At 43.3% G+C, this 12,011-nt stretch overlaps 1 protein-coding gene across 7 annotated transcripts in view; it reads right to left on the minus strand.

Moving 5' to 3' along the window:
* The window catches only part of Spats2l (spermatogenesis associated serine rich 2 like), a 156,178-nt gene that overhangs the window by 34,623 nt on the left and 109,544 nt on the right, over nucleotides 1-12,011 (minus strand). The gene's annotated exons all lie outside the window — the stretch shown is intronic.

The following is a 12,011-nucleotide window of genomic DNA, read 5'->3' on the forward strand; positions in this document are numbered from 1 at the left end:
AAAAACAAAATGGTAGCCAGTGTGCTTCTGAAAGTCAGGTTCATGGACAGGTACGTGGTTAGCAGAAAGAGTACATTCTGGCTTAGAGACTCCAATTCTGAGCTACCCCGCATCCTGGACAGTCCAGTAGGAATGCCTTTACCTCTCTAGCTGGCTGTGGCTCACACGTATGCAGAGTGCCATCCTCTCTTTGAAGCCCAGCCTCCCTGTCCCTTTCTGGGGGCACTTACCCAGCCCTGCTTCTTCCTGCTCCTTGTTGGCTTTATATATTGCATTTAGTGTAAGGCTCCTACGCCTGTCTCTCAGCACTGCCTTACGAGAGGCTATGACCTCCGCGAGGGCAGACACTGAGCCAGATTCCCTTTCTAAGCTCTGGGACTTGTGTCTGGTTCAATAGATTTCTGCAGAACTGTGATTGAGTTAAAGTACTCTTAAAATGATTTCATAGGGGGGAAAAAAAAAGAAAGAGGCGAGGCACACCTTTCCCGACACTGTCACAAGATGGGGGGAGTGTGAGAGAATGCAATCCGGGTCCCAGACAATTTGATTTTAGACATTAGCTCATTTATGATAAATACGATTTGACTCTGGTACAATCCATCATTCATAACCTGCATATCAAGGAGTTTCCCTGAACGATGGAAACCTTACTGAAAGGGAAATTATAGCACACAATGAAATGTCCAGAAAGGGTAGCGAACAGCGAGCAAACACTTAAATCGCATTTCTTGCGGTAACAGAACCGACTGAAATGGTAAGGTGTAATTTAATCCTGTGTTACACTAACGTAGAATGTCACTGTGTGAATGACAGGGGCTGTCAAGCTTCGGTGTGCAATGACTCTCCCTCGGGACTGTTCACACAGCAAGTCCCTAAGGACAGTCTCTGGAGAGCCCAGGTCAGCAAGGGGCCCCATGTTCTGAAGGAGTGGAGATGGGTAAGCCCACCTGAGGATGGATTTATGAACAGTTGTGTTGAAACAATGTCTAAATCCAAACTGGTTCCAGCTCATGCCCTTCCTACGTCACAGCTGAAGTTCTACATTGGTTTGTGATTCTACATTCAGAATCTTAAATTCAGCATGGCACAGCAGATTAGTTGCGGTCTTGGAAATATGGGGGCGGGTAGCCTAATGAAAATAATGACCTTAGGGAGAAGAACAGAAATTATTCTGTTAAGATGCAAATGAATTTTAACCAGGAGACAAGCATGTAAATAAATGTGAGCTCATTAACCTGTGGCTAAAAATATTTTGTTTGTGCGTCAGAGAAATAAATAGGTAGGCTATTGATTCCGTTCACCGTTCATTTCACAAATATCTATGGAGAAATTTTAATAGCCATCTTTTTGCCCTCTGAAAAATCATTATTGGGGGGGAAATCATCGGACACTGGGGATTATTTACAATGCCCAAAGACCACTTGGATCTATCTGCACACTGGCTAGGTAGATTAGTCTATAAATATGGCAAAACCCCGGGGTTCTCTCGGAGAGTTACACAGTCACAACAGAAGGACGGCCATTGGACCACAAGTCCCGGACTTACAGTCATACAATAATGGAAGTTCTTTCCCGGACACAGTGATTTCCCTTCAGCATCAGAAGCACCACCAGGTCTCCCTCTGGAGTCCAGCTTTAAAACTGAACAGCCTGTAGCTGACTGGAGTTGATCCACACGGTACACGATCAATAAGGTAGCCGTTCCCCACGTGTGGCTATGGACTGGCTAAAATGTGGCTTACCCATACTGCCATGAGAAGTCCGATAGGAAGCACAGGCTGTTCTTTTAAAAAGCTTGGCACGATACCATACAAAGATTCTTTAATAAATACTAAAAATATGGAGACTGGAGGGTATAGGTATAGTATTTGCCCAGAATATGCAAGGCCCTAGGTTGGATCTTTAGCATTGCAAAAAGTCAACAAATAAATATTAATCACACGTTGTAATGATCATATTTTAGATATACCAATTTAGATAACGTATTACCCAACTGAAATCACCTTATACCTTTGAATGTGGTTGTTAGAAAAATATAGAATTATATTTGGGCTTGCATTGTATTTCTATTGGTTAACATTAGTATAAACTGTAAGGAATGGAGAGTTTGTAGTGATCAGTCACGACTCATCTATATCCTACGATGAGAAGGCATTTATTTTAGTCTGCACTTTCTGTGCGTGAAAAGCGGGGGCAGAGATACAGGCCTCACTTATCATCCTAGGCTTGATATCGACTGCTACAGGATAAACAATAATGAATGAATGAATGAATGAATGAATGAATGAATGAAAAATATGTAGCAATGACCCAGCATTACTGCAGCACTTTACATCGCTAGGGTCATTCCAACAGTAGGGCACCTCGGCAGACTGGAGCCTCTGTGGCTTTAATATTCACCCGGGATTTGAGCCAAATTTGTGACCTCTTCGAAAGAGTGAATTTGCTCAGATTTCAGCAAAAACTACACATTTTTACTTAATTCTTTCCCGGGTGTTTATCTTAATAATGGCGCCCAGAAACTTCTGTGGTTGTGAATGTCACAATTACGAGAACCCTTCCCAAACGGAAAATACTTAGCAGTTCCTCACACAGCTAGGGAGTGACTCGCGGAGAAGCAGTTAGCTTTCTGATTCAAGGAGACTCTAGGGACACTTCACGTGGGCTGGCTGATGTGCTAGCTCTGCCTTTCCTGTAGAGCACAGTGAGCCACAGCTCTCTGCCCTTGACACCAATGCACACAACGTAAGAAGCTGATAATGAGCCTGACGTAACCTTCTTTGTCTCAATGGTCCACGGCAACACGGTTGGCAAACAACTGACGATTTGCGTGAGTTGGTGTCTGGACTCTATTGTACCCACTGATGTAGTTATCTGTCCTCATGGCATCTACGTAAGAAGTCCCAGTATCAGATAATGTCTGTTCTTCGGATTTATTTATTTTTATTCTAGAGATTATTTTGTCTGCCATAGGCCCTTTACATTCTAATATACATCTAAGAATTGGCTTTTTCAAAAAAGAATTTCAATAGAAAATCGGACAGAATTTTAGTTGAATTTGTGCTCAAGCTACAAGCCAATTTGAGAAAAAGCTGGACTATTGTCAATATTGAATCCTTTGATTCAAAAACATTATGAACCTCATCGTTTATTTGAGCCTTAAAAATGATCTTAACTAAATTGTTTTAGTCTTGGGGGTCTTGAATATCAACAATCAAATTTATTCCTAGGTATTTTAGACTTCTTTTGTTTTGGTATGTAAGATTTAAATTCTTTTAAATTGCCAAATGTTGGTTACAATTACAGAAAAAGGAAACTCTAAAGTGTGTGTGTGTGTGTGTGTGTGTGTGTGTGTGTGTGTGTGTGTGTGTGTATGCATAAACAGGCCCCCAGATTTTAGCAGAACTGATACCATGATGGAAATGCCATTCAGGCCTTGGAACTCAGCATGTATACAGGGAGTTAACACTTGCCAAAATGGGCACAATGACCTAATCCACCAAAGTCAGGAGTTCTGAGACAGTCCCTAGATACACGAACCTTGCTTCCTGGCTTCTGTAGTTGTGGTTTTTGGCTAACTGTTCTTGCTAATTGAGGCATGTCAACCCAGGATTTATTTTTTGTGCTTCAATGCTCATCCTGAGAAAGGCTTGGGACTGCACTCAGGTCCTGAACAGCTAGGGTAGACTCTTTAAGGCTAATAAAGACTTTCTGTTGGTTTGAACACACATCCAAGTAGTCTTCTCTGGTTGATACCTCCTAACAGATATCACACAATATTAAACTTATATCCAGAGACTTATTTTATGACCTATTCATTGGTCTATTTTGATGAAAACGCCAGATGTTCCTGCAATGTTGGGTCTATGGCCCTATCAATCAGGTTAGTTGACAGTATTGAGTACTGATCTTTAATGTAGTTGTCTCATCAATCAGTAAGAACATAGTATTATAATCTACAACCACTATGGATTGGTCTTTCTTTAATTCTATCAGTGTTGCTGCATAGATTTTGAAGCGCTATAATCAGGTTTAGAATCGTGAACTCTAGTTGGTTGACTTACGTGTTACTATGGAATGGCTCTGCCAGCATTTCTCAAACTGGAATCTCTTCCTCAGTGCTAATGCTGCCACACCTATCCTTTGTATGTAGCTGTTTGCACAGTGTGGTTTTCCTATGCCCTACCTTTAGCTTTACATTTATCATATTACATCTACTCTGTCACTACCTGCTTTCTAATTGAAGTTTTAGCCGCTTACGTTTAATGTAATTATTAGTACTATGAGATTACATCTACCATGTTGAGTTTATATTAGTATAAAAATTAAAAACAATTAGAGATCATTGTAAAGATTACAAGATTGTATTATCTGTTTATCACAATGTCCTTTCAATAAACATGTTCTTCATGACTAAGGTAAGAACCATGTAAGAGCGTAGTTTTACTTAACCACTTGTGTCAATACAGACACATGGGCTCACATTTTTTAACCATGTATGAACAACTATGTACAGATAAAAATTTTAAAATTCCAAAAGCCTCTTTTCTCTAGATTTTAGTTGTTTTTGTGTAAATCCGATGCTTTCCTAAGAAGACTGTAGGAAGTAGACAGGCAATTTAACTCTAACCTCAAGGGGTGTAGTAAATACAGCAGCCCCAAAGTCATTATTTTAACCTATTAAAATGCTCTGAGAGACTTCCCCAAAGATGATATTCCAATAAAGCCTGATCATGCTTAAGGGTTGTAAGGTAGTTTTATCTGGAAAAAAAATCGATACACAAAGCATAACTTTGTTGCTAAATATTAGGTTAATGAGTCCTAACGTCTGTGTCACTGAAAACATGTCAACACTCTCTTAAAATTACTGAAGTAAATACAATTCCATTTTATGATGACTGGTAATATAATTGATAGCTCTTGGGTACCCGATATTACTGTTTTTCAATATTTATAATAAGAGAAATACAAGTGGAAATTACCTTAGGAAATAATCTTTTTTTAAAAAAAACAATAATATTAGTGCAACCTTTCTAGACAGACGTATATTTAGAACTTAAGCTCACGTATATATGTGCAAGCACACACACAGACACACTCATCCTTTTTAAACCCAGTAATTACAGGGCCCAGAAAGAATCACAGAAGCCTTGCACTACAGTGTGGTTCCTAAAAGCAGAGATAAACTTAAAGAATCCATACAAACAAACAATCCAGAAACAGTTAAAAGATGTGACAAATTTACAAAAATAACACACCCGTTAATAAACACAACGTTTTACATAGTTAATATACACTAATAAATATGACCTCCCCTCTCCTCAGAGAAGCTTCCCTAGGGGGTGGATGGCTGTCAGTACTGAGTCTCACAACTTCTCCAAGAGAGAGACTCGGTGACTACGGAGGGAGCTTCTCCCTAAACAGACAGCTCTATCGCTGCCCTTTCCAGCAAGGCTCAGGCAATGCGGTGGAAGAGGTAGGAAAATCGCAGGAGCCAAAGTTCGGAGAAGATTGCTTAGGCGACTGCACTCTGGGACTCAGGGAAGTAAGGGTTCAGACCCCACCCCAAATGAGGCACTTTGGCAACTGATGGCCCCTGAGGGAAGGGGTGTGAGTTTACGGTGGCCCATGCCCGCCTATGTTCATGAAGGACGAGTCTGGATGTGAGCACACTCTGAGCACATTGTTTCTGGAGCTGGAGAGACAGCTTGGCCTCTGAGAGTACTCCCAGCTTTGGACCAGAATTCAGTTCCCCACACCCAAGATGGGTGGCTCACAGCCTCCTGTAATTCCAGCACCAGGGGATCCAGCACCCTCTGCTGGCCTTGGAGGGTGACTGCACGCAGGGACATAGATGCAGACACAGACACGTGTACATGCACCTAATTATTTTAAGTCTTTAAATACATTGAACTCATGTATAAAATGACTAAAGAATAAATAAAAAAATTAAAAAAGATAAGTGAGAGGCAGAACGTTGAAATAGGGTTGTACTATAACAGAACCTCCTCTCTGTTATAATCATAAATAAAAGATGAGATACCATGGGAAGAATAACCTTAACAGATCTTCAATGATATGATGCTCATCCTTCCATGCTAAGTAAAGCAGAATGCAAAAGAATCACGTGCTGTGTAATTATTTTTGTGAATAGTCTGTGTGTCTGTGCCTTAAAGTGATTTTGAAATGAAATTTAACAACGGTTGTTTTGGGGAGACAGGATTTATCTAATGGAATTTTCCAAATTTCCTCAATTAGGACAAAGTCATTTTAAACACAGAAACACAGACTCTATAGTTATATCTAAAAAGCAAAAGATAATAACTTAAAATAAGACTACAGCAGGACACAGGGTCCCATATGCACTGAACCTTTAGATCCAGAAACAAGACTTACTCTTTATTCAAAAAAGTCAAACTTGGGTTTGTGAAAAGAGCACAGTTTGCAGAAGGATCTAGGGGGCCAAAGGAGATGTGGGAGCCTCCTGAGCGCACTTCTGTAGTAGTGAGAGAGAGATGGGGCGGTGGTTTGGGTGGGAAGGAAGAGGGAGAGACGGTGAGAAATGGATCCATGCATACCTGGGAAGGAAAATCAGCAGGTCCTGCTGGTGGACTGATAACAGGGGCAGGGGGTGGGGAGAGAGAGAGCTGGCTTGACCTCTGCCTTGCATGGATATGAACTCGAAAACAAGAGAACCAAGCTTAAAATGGAGATCAAGAGATGGTTTGGAGCGTGCCATTGGAGTGATCTGAAATGTCTAAATGAAAACATCAACATTAAGTTCCAAACTTAAGAGAAGAATACAGACTAGGAAGATTGGGGTGAGCCACGTGACATAATTAAAGCCAGGGCATGGTCCAGATGATCTCAGAAGAAGGCATACCTGCAGGATGAAGGACTTGGGGCCAGCCAAGCCTTGATGAGACTTAACAGGCCAAAAACCAGACCAAAAAAAAAAAATGGTTCTCAAAGAAACCGAGGGAAAGCAACAAAGACACAGAGAAAATAAGGGGGCCGTGCCATGGAAACCAAGTTGAAAAAGACACGGCGGGTCAAGACAGAGGTGTAAACAGTGGTATGTCTGCTGGAAGGAAAGAAAGATGAAACATCTGTCAGATGCAGTCGCTGGGAGGCCCCTGCGGCCCCTGGGTGCAGTGTCTTTGGAGAGATGGGGTGGAAGTCATCACAAACGGTCTGATGGGTGAGGTGGGGGTGATGGCATGGAGACCTGGGTAGAAATAACCCCTTTGAGATATTACAGAATAACGGTCCAGTGATGAAACCTCGGGAAAGTTCTTCCTGTTACAGCCACTTCCCTGACATCTCTTCTCCCACCTCTGCAGGACAGGGCGGCTAACAGACACACTGACTTTGCAGTAGGGGGGCAGAACACGGGGGTTAGCTAGACATAATGTCAGTTCTGCCCTTTCAAAATTTTCCTTAGTCGTTATTATTCCAACCGAATCCCAGGGAACCCGAGCTGCTTGGAGGCCATGAAAGCAGGTGATGCCCTGACATTGTATTAAAAAGATAACAGGTATCAGCAACGGATCAAGCTGTCAGAGGTAGAAGACCGACGTGTAAAGTCAAACGTACGCCACTGTCTTCATTCCTCGCGGGGCAAGTTCAACCCTCTTTGCATCCGACAGAGCTTCGTTCAAAGCTTTGCTCAAAGAAAAAAAATCTTAAAACCTTTTAGGAAACCCCTTCCTTTCCCCGTGTGCATTCCATTCAAGTCCTTTTGGAACCGAAGCCACCATGTCAAGGTTCCGAAGGTAGGGTATTTAGAGATGAGGATCAGTAGAGGGTGATTTTGCTGGACAAGATATAATGTGCTTTGTCAATGATGAAGGGGAGAGAGGCCTCTGGGCTTCACCTGCTTAGGAAACAGAGAAGTAGCTGAGGGCGTTGGCTGTCCGATGGCCTTGGGTTACTATAGCCAATGCCTGTCTGTGTCCATTTCTGTTCTCGACTACCCAGGGAAAGAAAGCAGAGATCTGAGTCACGGAGGGTAGAACCGAAGGCTGCTCCTACAAGTACCTGCCCATTTCAGCCCCAGTACTGCTCGAAGAAAAGGTGAAAGCCGAGCAATGCACACTATACGGAAGTGAACCAAGAGCTTGGGTCCTAAAACAGTAACTAAAGAGGAACACGATGGATAATTGTGTGCTTTGAAACAACAATAAAACGTGTGTTTGTAAGAGAGCACACAATCTCAGCTCTATATAAAATGTATGATATCTCTAATTTTTCAAAGACAGCAGAAACCTACGCTGATAATTGCGGGGGGCTTCTTCGAGGTGCTAGCCAAGTCTAAAGAAACAAACGAACAAAAGCTAACAAACCTGCCTGTGGAGCCCACCACGGCCTGGCACGGGATACTGAAGTACCTGCAGCTCAGCTTAAACATCTCCTCTTCGGATGCTTATATCAGTGTGACCTCATCTGAAGCCACCGCACACCCACTGAACATCCACTGTGTCTTCAGAGAAGGGGCCTGTGTGCTTTTCAGAATCTCTGATCATCTTAGGAGCTTCGTTTTATGTTGGCTTATTATCTATCTATTTTCCCTACCCGACAAAGTACGCAAACTCCCTGGGAGCAAAGGCATCGTCATCTGGTTCATTTTCACATCGGGTGTGCCTTTAGATGCTCAGACAGATTTGCTCATCGAGTAAACCAGGGGCACAGCGATTTCCTCTCTGCCAGATTCTGTGCTGAGGGCTCCGAGCTGTTCATCCACTGCTCACCCAAATCTTGGACAGTTAGATTTGTTTGTTTGTTTTGCTTTGCAAGGGAGTAAAATGAAACACAGAGCAGTTAACTTTCCCATGGGCACACAGCCTGTAATTACACAAGACAGAGGCTTGAGCCCAGACATTTCCATGGCTGGGCACCCCGGTTCTTGCTCATGATCTGTCGAGTCACTGGAGAGCAGGCACTTTTGAAACCCTAGACTACACAGATTTTGCTTTGCTATGAAAGTTTCAGGCTAGCAGTGTTCCTGTGGGTCTTCTCTAATCCTCTGTCCCAGTGCTGGGCTCAGAGGAGCAGGAGGGATCCTGTTGGAGCTCCTCCCAACAAGTCTGCCTGCGAACCCTGTAGGCACCTCAAAACACGGACGTGTTCTGGGTAACACCCACATTAGAACACAACAAGGCCCTTTCTTTCTCCTGTGGCTGATTTCCACGTTAAGAACGCGGTGAAGAGGCAATTCTGTGCTCGTGAGCCTCTCAGGTCTGTATTGTAAAAGGACAGCAGACACGGGGGACAGGGACAATCTGCAGTCTGGGTTGTGGAGACCAGCACACACGGCAGGGAGCCCTCTGCTTGTGGCAAACAGGAAAAGAAGATGTGGCCTCCCAGGATGCTTTAGGGATGAGAAACTCTAAAGGGAAGCTGCTGGTGGCCCCAATCCCGCTTTCCCTCCTCCGTGGGCATCGGTCCAGCTGGAGGGAGACGAGGAGGAACGTGATTTCCTGTTCTGGCCCAAACACAGATAAGGCTTGAGAATCTGAGGCTCAAAAAAAACACAGCAGGAGGGAGATTTGGGGAAACTGGACCCTAAGGTGCTTTAGATGTTTAGTTTGGAGGCCTTGAGGGGGTAAAAATGACTATCTTTAGCACTGCTTTTGATAAAAATAAACCTCTGTCTAGTCTTTGCTTGAACTTAGTATTTGGAAACAGGACGGTTTGGACTGGATTATATATAAAAGATATCATCTGAGCTGTTATTAAACATTCTGAAATGCAGAAAGAACGACTCTCAGGCCGAAAGCCTACTCCTCAGCCTCCATGCTCCGTGTTGACACGTAGCACTGTCCCGGCTGACAGCGCTATATTTACAGCCTAGAATGATGGCGCTCTGGGCGGTTATTTTTCACAGAAGAAGTCACGCTAACACCCCAGAGCCATCCGCATATATCTTAAAGCTAACTTTTCCCCTACCGGAATAATGACTCTGTTTAAGACTTTAAAAAAAAAAAGAGATCCTGAATGTCAAGGTGTTATAAAAAGATAAAACACACCTTGCACACGTCCACAGCCTGCTGCCTGGAGGGACGTTCGCGGCAGGCTTTGTTGAGCCGGTTTCATTACTGGAGAGCCTGATAAATGTACCGCCACGAGTAGCCGGGAGATTTCCTTCCGGCTCAGTCTGCAGCTCCACTCAAGCACAGAATATCATTATGTGGCTTTATTACTATTACTTTTCCCTAATTTTTCAATTACACGTTTTTTAAAATTTTTTTTTTTTTTTAGGAGTTAGAGAGCGCGTGGCTTTAGCATTAATTCTCCATTGCAATTTAGATAGACCTAACTGAGTCAAGTTTTGCCAAAATTCAGAAAGGGGAAGAGTACTTTTTTTGGCCTCTCCATGCAGGAGTCTGGGTTCCCCAAAGAAACAGGGCTTAAGGCTGCACCTCACCCATCCTTCTGCTTGGAATGGGGTACCATGTATACAAGTTCTGACATTCACCTGTGATTTGTCTATCAGTGGGCTCAGGACTTCTGATAGATTAAACACGTGTTTTAGAGTCCTTGAACAGTTTTGGCATCTACTTCATGATGGGCCTCTACTATCTTTGGGGGGAAAGAAACCTAACCAATCATAAACTTCTTTTAAAATCTATGACCACTGCACGTGGGATGCTGATGGAGCCAACGGTCAACCTAGTGACCTTCTACTCCAGTCATGCATTTTTCTGGAAAAAAAAAACGCTCACAGAAAGCATAAAGATTTATGAGGAGCCAATGACAGCAACAATCCATTCAGGTGACACTCCAAAGAACCAAAAGGACACTGAGCGGCATTTTGTACTGATCGTACAGATTCTTCCCAGAAAGCCTCTGGATATCCTGCCGGTGAGGATCAAGTCGCCTTGCAGAGAGGACAGCTTTAGTTGGTGCTTAGCTGTCAAGGGGCTACCTGCGGGGAGGTGAAGGGCTTCTGCCTTGCATCCAGTCCATTTACTTGACAGATTTACTGAAATGGTGTTAGGACAGAGGCATAAATTACGAGTCAATGAGCACATACACGGCTCGGCTTTTAGTTTATGATTGATATCGAAACGGCAACTTGAGTCATTAGACTTTGAAAGTAATTCGTGTAAAAGCAATAACAAGTAAAGCTGGGAACCTGCCACTCGGTTATTTCATTTCTTCCTCCCGTCCTGACTATAAATCAAAAGAGATTTTAAAAACCGAATTAGAAATTCCTGGAGAATTTGGATTCAAAATGAAGGAGGCGGTTCTCATGGCAGTCACTGGTTGGTTTTAAGACACTGTCGTGTAGTTGATAAGGATGAGTGACCACAGCACGATGGACGGAGTTGGTAGGAAAGGGGGAGACAAATGAAGGCTGGAGGAGCAACTTAAGGACTTCCGGTGTGATACCGAGTGTCATGCCGTGGCCTCCCCTTGTCTTGTTCCTCAGTTAGTGTGTACCACCATCGGGTTTTGTTTGTATTTTGAAATCCTAGGCAGGGATTTGTTGTGGAAGAGTCTTTTTGTACACTGTGAGTATACATTACTCTGGTTGGTTTAGTAAAAAGAACAGCCAAGAGCAAGGCAGTATTTTCGGGAACAGGGGAGTCTGGGAAGAAGAAGGGCAGAGACACCAGGAAACAGAGCAGGCAGCATTGAAAGTAAAGGAAACTGACCCACGTAAAGGAACGTAGATTAAAAGACATGGGTTAATTTAAGTTACAAAAGCCAGTTAGAAACAAGCTGAAGCTATTGGCCAAGCTTCCCGTAACTAATCAGTCTCCATGTAGTTATTTGGGAGCTGGCAGGTGGAGTAGAGAAAGACTCATTACAGGGATGATATCACTCACCTTTCGCTTGTCACAGGATAACAACGCCATACTAACTGTAGGGGTACAACAGACAAGGGGGCTGAGCAAAATTCTCCGTACCCCTTATAACCTTCCCAGTCTTCTCCGTCACCTTGTCCCTAACCTTCCCAGCCTTCTCTATCACCTTGTCCCTAACCTTCCCTGTCTTCTCCATCA

The sequence above is a fragment of the Microtus ochrogaster genome, unplaced genomic scaffold (genome assembly GCF_000317375.1).
Source record: "Microtus ochrogaster isolate Prairie Vole_2 unplaced genomic scaffold, MicOch1.0 UNK8, whole genome shotgun sequence".
Classification (NCBI taxonomy): domain Eukaryota; kingdom Metazoa; phylum Chordata; class Mammalia; order Rodentia; family Cricetidae; genus Microtus; species Microtus ochrogaster.